We start from the raw sequence: 15,762 nt of genomic DNA, 5'->3' as shown, positions 1-15,762 counted from the left end.
GGGAGAAAGCATCCCCTAAAGGGGTGTAGTCATGCCATATTCTCTTTTCCATTTCTCCATCTCTTTGAGATTTGGGGCATGCACACACATGTGCCCAGTGTGCTTTTCAAGGTGGTGGGTCGGAGACTCAAACTGCATAGTCATGTGGAATCTGGTTCCCTTAACCATCAGATGAAAAAAATATATATATATTTCAACAATTTTTAACATTCTCTCTGGCCTGTATATATGGATATCCCACAGCCACTGAAGATGTTATATGAGCCATTTACAGTCCTTGACTTCAAAGATATCATAGTATATTGGGGAGCACATTTTTTTTTTAAAAAATAAGACAATAAAATGTATAAATCCTGTGGTTCATTACCAGAATAAAAATTTCTATTTAAAGATTTTAAGAGAAGTCAGACACTCTGAGTGAAACAAATTTTACTATGTTAAGGGAGAAAAAGGTAATCTAATTGTTAAATTAATGACTGAAGAATAGTCTGATATAGGGGCAAGCAGGTGGCATGGTGGTTAAGGTGCTGGACTCCCAGATGGCTGACTGTGGTTCGAGTCCTGGACCTGGTGGCTTGCTTTCTCACTTTCCTTCTCTCTCTCTCCTCTTTGTCTCTCTGGTCAAATTGAAAAATTATAAAAATAAATAGAATTAAATAAGTAATTTTTAAAAATTTTTAAAATTAAACAAAATAGTGGGAAGTAAGAGAAAGGACTTAAGGAAAAGTTAGAGGGATAGGTTATCAAAGGAAATTTAGTAAGAGAAAAATAATCAATGACTATATGAAATAAAAAGAAGAACCAATAGTGATAGTAATCATGAGGATCACAATTATAACCATATTGATATTAAATGAGTGCTATTAGTTACCCTTTTACTTTCTTACATTCAGCTTCCTTTTTGGAAAATGCAGTGAGAGGGCAAAGGACAGTCCTTGGACTCAAAGCCAGGGAGTTCCTGTTGTTCTCCATTATTACGCCTGTTCTCATATGAGCTCTTGAGATTTTGGTTAAGCAGCCAAAATGTGGGATAGTTGGGAAGGGCAAAATGTAGATTTCAACAAGAAATGTACCGAGCCGTATTTCTAAATAGGCTTGGGGAAAATCAGAGGTGGAATTCCATAATATTCTGAGGCAGAGAGTGTTATTTTCAATCTACAGCTGCACTAAGGACTAAGCAAGTGCCTGATTTCTCACTAATAAATTTTCTGTCCAACAGAGAGCCCTACAGTTTGAGGATGAACTATATATAACGCCACAATCCACAGCTTTCATCTAGTGGTTCTCAGAATTCTTTTCAACCTCAACTCCTTCAGGTGAGTAAGTGAGAGTTGGCCTCAAAAGGCCTGTACCTGGAGTGAACATAATGTCTGTATTCAGCAGGCCCCAATTCCTTTCTCCCTTTAACCACCCATAGCCAACTGGGTTTCTGTTGGGCCTGGGCAGTACAAGGTCAGAACTCTGGCTTTTCCAGCTCCATCCTGGACTTATTGGCCCTCAAGATTCCTCATTCTCAAAGTCTTTTCACTCAAGTACCCAATTAGTGCCTTGGCTCCTTACCCAGGTACTTAGGCTGTCTTTGAAGTACAGGGAGACCGTTCAGAAAAGAACTCAAATGTGAAACCACATTTCTCATTCCTTGGCTGCCAAAAGCCAAACTCTCTGGGCTCTCCCGGAGTTGAAAGAGGGAAAAAAGGGTGTTCTAAGAGCCAAACTCTCCAAATAAATCACAGGCTTTCACAAATTCTTGTTACTCTGGGGAACTAACAAAAACTCAAATGAGGGAATGATGGCACAAATCTAAAGAAGGGAAAAAGCTGAATAAGGGGAAGAGAGGTAAGGAAGGGTAACATGGGGGCAGAGATGGCTTTATTCAAGAACTCCTGCTTCTTGACAAGGTACACAGAATAATAAAAGAATAGCAAATGGGATTAAGAGGCCATGCTTTAAGGCTTAGCTATCTACCTGCTATTCCAATGCTAAGTGGAAAGAATGGCACTATGAATTGGAGTCTGTGTTGCCAGAAATATTCCCCTGTTTTTGCTTCATTTCCATATCTCTTTAGAGTTCCCAGAACCTGATAAAAAGTCTAAATCTAGTTGGGATGAGTGAGGTTGGTTGGAATGGTATAGGTAGGGCATGTAAACAGTATGGAGTAAGTGGCAGGTATTTCAGGATTCTGATGACTATAATGCTGACACACCTGACCAGGGGGGGTCAATGGATACTAGTCAGATGAATAAAAGCACTGGTGGAGCACATTTAAAAGGAGGCAGGTGAAGGCTCTTCAAGGATCTGTTGGGTACTTACAGAGGGGAGAAACACACCACTTTGGAATTCCTTGGAAACTGAGATATAGGAGACCTGACCTCTCTTCTCTTTGCAACTGACTGAGAGAACAACTTCCATCTGACCTTCTTTTATTAACTATTTCCATAGCCTTATGTATGGCCCAAAGGTAAGTGCTAGATAGCTGTCTATCCAGCAAAACAATGTAATTCTCTTCCTAGGAGAAGCTGATTCCAAATCTTATTTTCATTTTCTGAAAAACCCCATGTTGAGAAGCTTTCTTCCAGCTCTCAGCCTCTCCAAGCTCATTTAATTTGGTAGCTATTCACCATGAATCCATTGCATCCAGAATTCTACTCCAGATTTGTAGCAAGCTTTTATTTTAAAAATCCAAAAGTATTTTCATATCTGTCCTGGCATTTGATCCTCCTACAGTATTATATTTTTTTCTTCATTAAAATGTGGTAGTGTTTTTCTGGGGTGGCAGAGCAATACTGGAAAACCTTCGTTTCCCAAGTATTCAACAACTAAACAAACTCTATTTTTATCTTTTCAAGCTTTGTCTCAACACATGCAAATTTTGATTGGCTACTAACTTTTGAATTTTAAAACATTTTAAAGTTTATTTATTTCTTGCACTGGAGAGAGATATAGCAGTTTGTCTCAACATATAACAATTTTGATGGGCTACTGATTTTCAAAACTTTTCTTTTAGGTTTTTGCCATAGGGCATGTGCATTTGCCAGAGAGAGACAGTGAGAGGGAAAGTAAGAAATCATCCCCCACGGGGATGGCCATGCTGCAATCCCTTCTCCTCCCAAGACTTTGGGCATACACATACATGCACCCAGCATGATTTTCAAGCCACCAAGTCTGGGACTCAAATTGCAGTTGGGCATGTGGGAGTTCAGACCACCATGCCACCTGCTGGCCCCCGAGAAAGAGAGAGACACACCCATCAGGGTCTTCATAGTGTGACCCACTATGAAGGTGGTAATCTACCACCTTCAGCTAGATTAAATGTGCATGCAGGCCTGGAGTGTACAGAGAAGCCCTGAGATGTGAACCTAAGACTTTCCCATGTGGTCTAGTTGTGTTACAGCTGTGGAACTGTCTGGCCTTGAGTTTCAAAACTTTTTTTTAATTGCCAGAATGTGTACACACTCATGAGAGAGAGAGAGAAACAGAGACAGAGATAGGGAGAGAGCAGCCCCCAGTGGGTCATGGTCATACTGCAATCCCTTCCCCTCCATTTCTCCATCTTGTTGGGATTTTGAGCATAAACACACATGAGCCTAAGTATGTTTTTCAAACCACCATGGCAGACATTTGAAATGCAGTCAGCCACGTGAGATATGGTTCCCTTAACCACTAGGCTATGGGGCTGACCCTCAAGACTCCTGATGCCAAATAATCACTGAAATATATGTTTTCTTATTTCCCCCTTATTAGGTCATATGTCCTCATGCTTCCTGCTGCTATTATTTATTTACTTACATTTTTTGGAGCCATAAAATCTAAGGGTCCAATTCTAAACTTTATAGGTCATCAGACAAAGGCCCAGAGAGATCCACACATAAGCATACCCATGCAGAGTCTAAAGATACAGACATTCTAACTCCTGTCCCAGTCTTTCAAGGGTAACTGGGCTCTACTTAATGGCTATGACCCAGTGATTTGGCACCTACTGGTTTTAGACAATGTTCCATTATCTATTCTACTAACTAAGGCACTTTACAGGTGGTGCTTTGACTAAAATACACCAGTGCTTAGAGAAACTCTCATTCAAAGCCCTCAGTTTTCTCTGAAGAGACTGGCCCAGCACCTACAGACACAGAATGTCAAATATTCATCTGACAGAGAGTATGGGAGAGAGGCAGGAGGTAGAGACAGACAAGAAATAAGGGGACAGAAGGAGAAGAACACGATTGAAAAAGAAAGGTTGATGATAACGGACTTATTAGAAGTGCAGAATGTTAAAGGGCCCTTAAGAATCAAGGAGGGGCTGACCAAGAATAGATAGCTTCATTGATGAATTCCAAACATTTAAAGAAAATAATAATACCAATTTTACACAAATTCTTCCGAAAAAAAGGGAGAGAACACTTTCCAGCTCATTCTATGAGGCCAATATCACCCTGATACCAAAACCAGACAAAGACATCACAAGAAAAGTACAGATGAATGTCTCTCATAAACACAATTCCAAAACCCTTAATATTTTAGCAAACTGAATCCAACAATATATAAGCACCATGACCAAATAGGGTTTATCCCAGAAATTTATGTTAGCTCGACACCCCAAAATCAATGCAATATATAATTATAACAAACTAAAAAAAAATCTGTTGTTGTTTATAAGCTAGAGGGCAGGTGCATTCATTAGAGTGAGACAGAGAGACACAGAGAATGAGGGAGGGAGAGGAAGAAGGCATGCCCAGAGAGATGTGCTCACACTACAGTCCCTTCTCCATTCCTCCATCCTGTGGCAATTTGGGCCATTCACGCACATGTGCCTAGGATATTTTTCAGGTCATTGGGGCTAGGATTCAAACCACACAGTTGGGTATGTGGGATCCGTCTCCCTTAACTACTAGGCTATGGGACCAGCCTGCCTAACATTTTTTAAAAAACGTTTATTCAGGACCAGTAGATGGTGTAATGGTTATGTTGCTGGATTCCCATGTAGTACACAACAGTTCAAGTCCCATACCCAGTGACTTAAAACTCACACTGGACACGTATGTGTGGGTGCCCAAAATCCCAAGAGGAGAATGGAGGAGAAGGGAGTGCAGTGTGGCCATCACCCCTGGGGAGTGATTTTTCACTTTCTGTGTCTCTGTCTCTCTCTGTCTTTCTGGCAAGCACACGTGCCATATAGCAGAAACCTCTCCATGGGACCAGCAGTTAGCATAATGGCTATGTCGCTGGACTCCCATGTGGTTGACTGTGGTTCGAGTCCTGGACCCGGTGGCTTAAACTCAACTGGGCACGTGTGCGTTCATGCCCGGATCCCAAGAGGAGAATGGAGGACAAGGGATTGCGGTGTGGCCAGGCCATTCCCCCTGGGGTGTGATTTCTCGTTTTCTATCTCTCTGTCTCTCTCTGTCTTTCTGGAGAGCACATGCGCCATATAGCAAAAACAAACAAACAAACAAACAAAAAAAACTCTTGAAAAAAAAAAAACCTCTCCAAAAAAAAATAATAATAATAATGTTGAATGTTAATGGAAAGGTCAGACCACAGTAACACTGCAAATTCAACAAAAGAGAGATTACATGAGACTGAACTGGTGAAACAGAATTCTATGATTTTTTTCTAAAACATTACTGATTTTCTTCTATGCTTTGTCTTCCAGATTTAAGGATTTTTGTTTTCTTTTGAGTTGTTAGGTTCAGCAATTTGTTAAAAAAAAAAAGAAACACTTTTATTTAATTGAAACATAAACTTTTCTCCCTTCCTGACCCCTTTGCAATTGGAAGATATTTGTGAGGATTCTTATTTTGTGGCAGAATGGTTATTTGCATAAGTTCAATAATACAATAGTATCTGTTGTCTTGCATCAGAAATTGAATTCTTATGGGACTTTGTACAAATAACAGACCAAAGTGAGATTAACTTAATTATTTTTTGCAAATAAGTTAGTTTATATCTCTCTTTAGTAAAAGGGAATGGAGAGTGAAAAAAATTGTTTCAGAAGAAAATTACAGTGCACTAGATTCTAGCTTTGTCCATACTTTAATATCTTTTGTGAATCAATAAAAGGTGAAAAAAGACCTTTGAAATACTTAGATATTCGATAAAAAAGATGTGTAAGACCTTTATGCCAAAGACTGCAAAATATTGCTAAGAAAAATCAAAGAAGACCAAAATAAATGGAGGAACATATTTGTTCATGGATCAGAATAGTCAATATTGTCTAGGTGTCAATTGTCCCCAAATTGTTCTTTAGGTAAATGCAATCCTAGCTAAAATCTCAGCAAAGGTTTTGATTGTTTTGTTTTTGGTTTGTTTGTTTTTGCTTGTAGAATATGGAAGGCTGACTCTTAAATTTATCTGTACATGAAAAGGACATAAGATCAAGAAAATACTTTTGACAAAGAACAAAGTTAGAAGACTTTATCTGATTTCAAGACTTACTATAAAGTTATAGCAATCAAGACAGTGTGGTATTAGTATAAAGGTAAACATATAGATCGGTGGAACAGAACAGAATCAGAAATGGGTCCACATATTTATGACTAGTTGATTAATGAAAGTACATTCAAAAGGTGAAAATTAGTCTTCTTTCTTTCTTTCTTTTTTTAAGGGTGGAATTTAATTTTATTTATAGGACGTTGCAAGGTATGAAATTCCACGTAGAAATAAGAAACCCATTTGGAGGACAAGCTTTTTACAGTATGTATAGTTTGGAACTGTTCAAGTATAGTTTTGTGGTTAAAAAAAAAAGTGCTACAATAACAACCACATTTAAAAGAGTTCTTGGTAGAGAAACAGTAAGACAAACTGATACCAAACATAGCACACGACAAATGCCTCTGTGCCTTAGCTGTGCAGTCTAAAAGTTAAAGGCCCCAGGAGTCCCATCCTGCACTTGGAAGGTGTAGCTGTCAGAGGTAGTTTCAGGCACAACATTCTGATCTTCTTCTTCCTCTACAGAGAAATACTTCTCAATCAAGTTTAATGAAGACTTGTACACAGACTCGTTTTCATGGTTTCGTAGGGCTTCAATTTTATCCAGGCCTCCATATTCTTTGATTATTATATTAAGTTTCTCAGTTTCTCCTAGCTTCTCAGCAGCCTGAAGGATATTTGAAATGGCATCCAAGATAACCAGAATAATTTTAGTATCTTTCACAGTTAAGAGGTTCATCAGCGGTTCTATGATGCCACAGTGGATGAGGTAGACAATCTGCTCTACTGTTCTGCCACTTGTGTTGTTGGTCACAGCCCACACAGACTCCTTCTGCATCTTAAAGTCAGCCTTGGAGAGTACACCAACAAGGAACGGAACTAACTGTGATTCACAACCTGCTGGATCTGATCCTGCCCACTGGTGGTGATGTTGGACATGGTCCATGTAGCTTCCTTCTGAATATTCGTTTTGGAACTAGCAGGCTGGGGAAGACGGTGAGTGCTCCAGCATCTACCACAACCTGGGTATGTTCATCTGTCCCAGTGACAATATTACCTATGGCTCTTAGGACAGGGGTCACGATGGGCAATTCAATAGTTCCTAGAAGCTCCACAAGATGGGGAACAACTCTTGTTTTTACAACCATTTCAATCCATTCATTTGGACCATCAGTAAGGTAGGAAATAGCCCAGCAGGTATCTGCTAATACTTCAGGATCACTGTGATGCAGAAAACAAACTAAAGTAGGAAGAATCTGCTCTACAGCATCTAGTGGGGGTGCAGGATTCTTGTCGTGGCAGAGGTTTGAAAGTGTCCAGGTAAGGTTACGTAAGTGACCACATGCTAATGATGACATATCAGGAAATGCAAGGAGAGTCAACAGCAGGTCAATACTTGATAACCAGGTCCCGGAAAACAGAACCATCCCCTGCAATATTTCCTAGTTTGTTCACTGATGTGCACATGGCGAGAGGCCAACAGAGAAATGAACACTGGGATTAGCACCTCCGGCCACTGGTCTGTTCTGACGTCCCAGAAGCAATATTAGTGACTACCCATGCAGATTCAAACTGGATAAGACTACAATAATTTCTGCCCAAGAAGGACACAAATTTTGGAATCAACCCAGCCTGGGTGATGTCTATAGGGGGCTGTTTTTCCCTAGAAAGCAGCTTTCTAGCAGCTTGAGTAGCCTGAAGCTGACTTTCCAAATTGTTGCCATTTATGCCTTTGACAATGTCATCAACAGACCAATTTACAGTGCCCTATTTGTTCCAGTTTTCCTGCAGTGGAGAAGTAGCATCATCGGAAAATGAGCTTACATTTCTCCTTTTCAGCATCTGGTCATCCTTCTTCGCTTTCCTCAGCTCCACCTTAACTTCTATTCTTTGCTGCCTCGTTTCTGTACTGTCTTTTCCCTTGTTCTTGAATCTGTTAAGATGGGCAGCTGGTGAATTTGCATTCTCATTGGTAGACATGGTTATAAGAAAAAGGAAAAAGCTGCACAGCAGGCTCAGGCTCTCACAAGAGGGCAGCATGGGGCTCACAGGATGGGGATCCACTGCCCTCTTTCTTTTTTCTAAAGAGGTTTTTGCCTTAGGGTGCATACACTCGCCAGAGAGAAAGAGAAAGAGAGAGAGAGACAGACAGACAGAGGGAAAGTGAGAAATTCCTTCCCAGGGGGATGGCCACATCACAATCCCTTCTCCTCCATTCTCCTCCTGGGATTTTGGACATTCACACACACGTGCCTGGTGTGATTTTTTAAGCCATTGGGTCTGGGACTTAAACTGTGGTCAGCTAGGTAGAAACCCAGGAATGTAACTGCTATGCCATCTGCTGGCCCTAATAGTCTTTTTTAATGAATAGTTCTGGGTCATCTGAATACAAATACTATTGGATACAAATACTAAAAACAAACCAAATATGGGCTGGCAGGTGGCATGGATGTTAAGGCACTGGATTCCCACATGGCTGGCCATGGTTCGAGTCCTGAACCTGGCGGCTTACTTCCTCACTTTCTTGCTCTCTCATCAAATTAAAAAAAAAAATGATGATGATGATGAATAAAATTAAAATAATTATTAAAAGAAACTGTTTAAAATAAAACCCAAACCCATGGAAAAAGATGTAGTTTAATCTCTACCTCATGCCATATTCAAAAATTAATTCATATACCTTTTGTTAAAACTTCAAGAAAACATAGGAGAAAATGAAAGTGACCTTAAGGTAGGCAAAACAATCTTAAGACACAAAGAGAGACCAGCCGTTAGTGTAATAGCTATATCGCTGGACTTCCATGTAGTCAACCTAGGTTCGAGTCCTGGACCCAGTGGTTTAAACTCATGCCAGGTGCGTGTGCGTGCGTGCCCAAGACACCGAGAAGAGAAAGGAAGAGAAGGGATTGAGGCGTGACCATCCCCCCTGGGGGGTGATTTCTCACTTCCTGTCTCTCTGTCTCTCTCTGTCCTTCTGATGAGTGCACGCACCCTATAGCAGAAAATCCAAAAAAAGAAGAAGACACAAAGATAAAAGATAACTTTTATCTTATCTTATAAAAAATACAAAAAGTTGACTTCATCAAAATTTTAAAATTACTCATCAAAGACACTTTTAAGAGAATTAAAATATAAGCCAAAGGGGCCAGCAGGTGGTATGGTGGTTAAGGAACTGGACTCCCACATGGCCAATTGCAGTTCAAGTCCAGGACCTGGTGGCTTGGTATGTGTTCCAGACTTGGTAGCTTGCTTTCTCACTTTCCATCTCTCTCTGGTGAGTACAGGAGCCCTTTAACTTAAAAAATAAATAAATAAAATAATGTAAAAAAATATGAGCGAAAGATTGGTTAAAAAATATTTTCCAGTCATACATCTGATAAGGGAAGGCTCGTATCCGATGTGTGTGTGCAAATGTGTATGTATACTCTCAAAACTCAAAGATAAGGAAAAAACCCCACAATTTAAAATAAACAAAATAGTTGAACTGATACTTCACCAGAAAAATAGAGACAAATGCTAAACAAATACATAAATAGAAACTTCTCATCATTAGTCACTAGGGAAAAATGAGATGTTCTAATAGGTGTGTAGTGGCATCCCGTTGGTTTTAACTTGCATTTTATATATATATACACACACACAAAATACACACATATATGTATATATATATACATATACATACACATATATACATCTATGTATATATATATATATACACACACATATGTGTGTGTGTGTATTCCTTTTTAGAGAGAGATTTCTGTTATAGAAATCTGCACTCACCAGAGAGACAGAAAGTGAGAAATCACCTCTCAGGGGGAATGGCCACACTGCAATCCCTTCTCCTCCAGTATCCTCTCGGGTTTTGGGCATGCACGCACACATGCCTAGTCTAAGTTTTAAGCAGCCGATTTCAGGACTCGATCCATAGTTGACTATGTGGGAGTCCATTTACGTAACCATTACTCCATCTGCTGGTCCCAAACATTTAATATTTTAAAACTAACCATATCAAGTATTGACAAGAATTTGGACACACTGTAACTCAGCTCCAGCTAGATGGCTGCTAGGAATGTATAATGGTATAATCACTTTAGTATAAACAGTTTGGAAATTCCTCAGATGGTTAAAAATAGAGTTACCATGATCCAGCAAGTCAAAAGAAATAAAAGCATATATCTGTATCAAGACTTGTACATGAATGTTCATAGCAAATATACTTTTTTTTTTTTGGAGAGGTTTTTCGCTATAGGGCACAAGCGCTCGCCAGACAGACAGAGAGAGACATAGAGACAGAAAGCGAGAAATCACTCCCCAGGGGGGATGGTCACGCCGCAATCCCTTCTCCTCCATTCTCCTCTCGGGATCTCGGGCACCCACGCATATGTGCCTGGCGTGAGTTTTAAGCCACCGGGTACGGGACGCGAACTGCAGTCAACTACGTGGGAGTCCAGCAACATAGCCATTACGCTAACTGCTGGTTCCCCATAGCAAATATACTTCTAATAGTCAAACACTAGAAAGAGCTCAAATGTCCATCTGTATGTAAATGGATAAACAAAGTGTGACATATCCATACCAAGAAATGAGACTCAGCAATAAAAAACAGAATGAACTGTTCATACGTGCAACAACTTGGATGGATCTCAAAATTACATGACAGGGAACCAGCAGTTAACGTAATGGCTATGTCGCTGAACTCCCACGTAGTTGACTTTGGTTTGCGTCCTGGACCTGGTGGCTTAAAACTATGCCGGGCGCGTGTGTGTGCGTGCCCAAGATCCCGAGAGGAGAATGGAGGAGAAGGGATTGCGGCGTGGCCATCCCCCCTTGGGGGGTGATTTCTTACTTTCTGTCTCTATGTCTCTGTCTGTCTGGCGAGTGCATGCGCCCTATAGCGAAAACCTCTCAAAAAAAAAATCACATGACAGAAAAAGCAAGGCTTAAAAATTATCCACTTTTTATTCCATTTACATAAAATTCTAGAAAACAAACTTATTTATAGCAACAGAAAGAGGGCAATGGTTGTCTATGAATAGGAGAGGACTTTCATTTTTTAAATTATTTTGTTTAACTTTATTTGTTTATTTATTTTTAATTTGACCAGACAGAGAGAGAGAGGGAAAGTGAGAATGCAAGTCACCAGGTCCAGGACTTGAACCGCCATGTGAGAGTCCAGTGCCTTTAACCACCACGCTACCTGCTGGCCCCTGGTAGAGGACTTTTTAGGGTGATATATATGGTCATTATCATGAATATGGTGCTGCCTTCATGATGTATATATACATATATCAAAACTTGTATAATTTATTTTCCATGTGTTTGTGGATTTTCGAGGTTTCTTGCTGTAATTTATTTCAAGCTTAATTCCACTGTAGTTGAGAAAGATGCTGGATATGGTATCTATATGTCTGAATTTTTTTGAGGGGGAGAGATTTTTGCCATAGGGTGTATGTGCACCCCAGAGAGACAGAGAGAGACAGAAAGACAGAAAGCAAGAAATCACACACACACACACACACACACACACACACACAACCACCACCACCAGGGGATGGCCATGTTACAACAGCTTTTCTTCCATTCTCCTCCTAGGATTTTGGGCACACACACACATGCACCAGATGTGAGTTTGAAGCCACCAGGTCCAGAACTTGAACCAAGATCGACCATGTGGGAGTCCAATGATGTAATTGTTACACCATCTACTGGCCCCTATACCTTTGAATTTGTAAAGGCTTCTTTTGTGCCCTGTCGTCTGGTTGATCTTTGAAAATGTTCCATGTAGGGGTGAGAAGAATGTGTATTTTCTTTGAATTTGTAAAGGCTTCTTTTGTGCCCTGTCGTCTGGTTGATCTTTGAAAATGTTCCATGTAGGGGTGAGAAGAATGTGTATTTTTTTTATTTATTTACTTTTTATTTATTCATTTATTTATTTTACTTTGACCAGAGAGAGACAGGCAGAGCGAGAGAGAGAGAGAGTGAGTGAGAAAACAAGCCACAAGGTTGAGGACTCAAACTGTGGTCAGCCATGTGGAAGTGTCCAGCGCCTTAACCTCCATGCTACCTGCTGGTTCTCAGAATGTGTATTTTGTGGGTGTTGAGTGAAATGTTCTATAAATTTCTGTAAAGTTGATTTGGTTTATGGTTTCATTTAGATCCTGTATATCTCTTTGTTTATTTTTTTTGTCTAGATAACCTGTATAGATGAGACCATGGGATGTTGAGATCCCCAACAATAAGTGTGTTGCAGTCTATCTCTCCCTTTAGATCAAGCAGTCTTTCACGTATTTGGGTGCTCCAGTGTTGGGTAAATAGATATTTATGTGTTATGTTCTTTTGGTGAATTTGCCCTTTTAATACTATACAGTGTCCTTCTTTGTCTCTTCTTATCATTTTTGTCTTGAAGTCTATTTTGTCTGATATCAGTATTACAATGTCAGCCATTTTGGGTTTCTATTTGCATGGAATATCTTCTTCCAGCTCTTCACTTTCAGTCTATGTATTGGTGAAGTGTGTTTCTTTTAAGCAGCAGATAGAAGGCTCCTGGGTTTGTTTTGTTTTGTTTTGTTTTGTTTTATCCATTCAGCCAATCTTTGTCTTTTAATTTAAAAAATTAATATATTAACATTCTGTCCATCTTTTTTTTTTTGAGAGGTTTTTGCCATAGGGCACATGTGCTCGCCAGAAAGACAAAGAGACAGAGAGACAGAAAGTGAGAAATCACCCCCCAGGGAGATGGCCAAGCCTCAATCCCTTCTCCTCCATTCTCCTCTCAGGATCTTAGGCACGCACACACATGCGCCCGGCGTGAGTTTAACCCCCCGGGTCTGGACTCGAACTGCAGTTGGCTACATGGGAATTCAGCAACACAGCCATTACACTAACTTCTAGTCCCAATCATTTTTTTTTTTAATTTTGAGAGGCTTTTGCTATAGGGCACGTGCACTGGCCAGAAAGACAGAGAGAGACACAGAGACAGAAAGTGAGAAATTACCTCCCAGGAGGGATGGCCACGCCACGATCCTTCTCCTCCGTTCTCCTTTCGGGACCTTGGGCACAAATGCACATGCATCTGGTGTGAGTTTAAGCCACTGGGTCCGGGACTCAAACTGCGGTAGACTGCATGGAAGTCCAGTGACATAGCCATTATGCCAATTGCTGGTTCCTATTCTGTCAATCTTTATGGACTTACTCCTGCTATTTTGTTAGCCATTTTCTTGGTTGTTTTTTGGTTATCTTATTTCTGTTTGTCTCTCTTTAGTTTTCCTGATACAGTACTCCCTTCAGTACTTCTTGAAGAGCTGGTTTAGTGCTGGTAAATTATTTCGATTTTTGTTTATCTGAGAATGACTTTATTTTTCTTCCCATTTGAAGAACATTTTGCTGAGTATGGTATTCTTGGTTGAAATTATTTTCTTTTAGTGTTTTAAATACATTTTCCCATTTTTTTCCTAGCTTGCGTTGTTTTAGATAAGAGGTCTGGTGTTAACCTAATAGGATAACATTTGATGTTAGCCTAATAGAATAACTTGATGTTTTTCTCTTGCCATTCTTAGAATCTTGTCTTTCTATTTTTTAAGAGAGATTTTTGCCGTAGGGCATATGTACTTGCCAGAGAAACAGAGAAAAACCACCCTCCTGCCCAGTGGGGATGACCATGCTGCAATCCCCTCTCCTCCATTATCCCCTTGGGATCTCAAACACACATGCATATGCTCCCAGCATGAATTTTAAACCACCAGGTCCAGGACTCAAACTGTGGTCGACTACGTGGGAGTCCAGTGAAGTAACTATTATGCCATCTGCTAGTCTCCATGTCTTTGTCTTTGATTTTGACCAATATAGCTATGATGTTTCATAGAGAGGATCTTCTTATGTTGATTCTATTTGGAATTCTTTGTATTCCCATGTCTGGATGTCTCAGTGTTTCTCTAAAATTGGAAAGTTTTCTACAAGTATTTCATGGAGCAGATTTTCCAAGTCTTTATCAGATTCTTCACTTTCTGGAAATCCTATTATTCAGATATTTGGGTACTTAATGGTATCTAGGATTTCCCATATGTTGTCCTCATTTTTTATTTTTGGTTATTTTTCATTATTTTTGGTGGTTTTGTCTAAATCAGAGGTTTTGTCCTCTAGATCAGATATTCTATCTCCTACATGGCCTAATCTACTATTAACACTTTTGAGGGAGGTTTTGATTTTCTGTATTATAGTCTTGAGCTCTAGAAGTTCTGTTTGATTATTTTTTTAGTTTGTGTATCTCTTTATAGAGTTCTTCCTTCAAGTTCTGGAATGAGTTCCTCATCTTCTGGAGCCGAGTGTCTCTTTTCTCTTCTATCCCATTTAGTTCTAACACTATGAATATTCTTAATTTTTTTACTGACATTTCTGTGAATTCCTTTGTGATGTCTTTGGTTAATGTGTTACTGTGTTCCCTTGACGGAGAAATATTTCCTTTTTTCTCATATTTTTTGTGCCTCTACACTTGATTTTAGTCATCTGGTGAAGTACACATGCCTTCCTTTTTTTTTAGTAGATTCTATAGTATATAGAGAAGGACAATTCTAGTTCTCAGGTGTGTTCTTGGTAGAGGGCTGTGTCTCCAATCAGAGGAGGATGTATATATCCAGATTTAAGAGCTTGGTTCTTCTCCCAACCTCTTCAGACCAGATGCACCTGGGGCTGGACTGAAGAGATGTAACTGAGTGGTTGGAAGGTGCCAGTGGGACAATCAGGGTCACCATACCATCCCTCCTGTATCATGGATGAAACTCAGAAAGGCAATGGCTGGAATGTGGGGCAGGGGGGAATCTGAAAGCACACCTGGGTGGTTGAGAGATGCCACTGGGACAATAAAGGCTGTCATCCCATCCCTCCACAGTTCATATTCCTTTGCTCTCCTGATCCTGTTCAGTCCTGCACTGCAGGTGAAACTCCCGTATTGTATACTTTAAATATGGGCCATTTCTTGTATGTCATATATACCCTGATAAAGCTGTTTTTTAGGGCCAGCAGGTGGTGTGATGGTTAAGGCACTGGATTCCCACTTTGTCAACCATAGTCTGAGTCCTGGACTTGGTGGGTTGCTTTCGCACATTCCCTCTCTCTCTCTGGTGACTTAAAATAATAATAATAATAATAAATAAAATTAATAACATAGTTTTGAAAAATATAAAAAGCTGTTTTAAACAATATAGTAACATTTTTTTTAAATTTTATTTATTCATTTATTTATTTTATTTTGACCAGAGAGACACATAGAGAGAGAGAGAGAAAGTGAGAAAGCAAGTCACCAGGTCCAGGACTTGAACCATGGTTGAACACGTGGGAATT

The 15,762-nt window shown here is 39.8% G+C and overlaps 1 protein-coding gene and 1 pseudogene across 1 annotated transcript in view; both read right to left on the bottom strand.

Moving 5' to 3' along the window:
- SLC16A2 (solute carrier family 16 member 2) overlaps positions 1-15,762 on the bottom strand; it is a gene marked incomplete at its 5' end in the record, with an annotated part of 201,503 nt that overhangs the window by 25,721 nt on the left and 160,020 nt on the right.
- On the bottom strand, positions 6,848-8,403 carry LOC102501392 (importin subunit alpha-1 pseudogene; annotated as a pseudogene).

The sequence above is a fragment of the Tupaia chinensis genome, unplaced genomic scaffold (genome assembly GCF_000334495.1).
Source record: "Tupaia chinensis unplaced genomic scaffold, TupChi_1.0 Scaffold143976_1, whole genome shotgun sequence".
Lineage (NCBI taxonomy): Eukaryota > Metazoa > Chordata > Mammalia > Scandentia > Tupaiidae > Tupaia > Tupaia belangeri.
The sequence above is the reverse complement of the archived record's forward strand: the minus strand, read 5'-3'. Positions and strand labels throughout refer to the sequence as shown.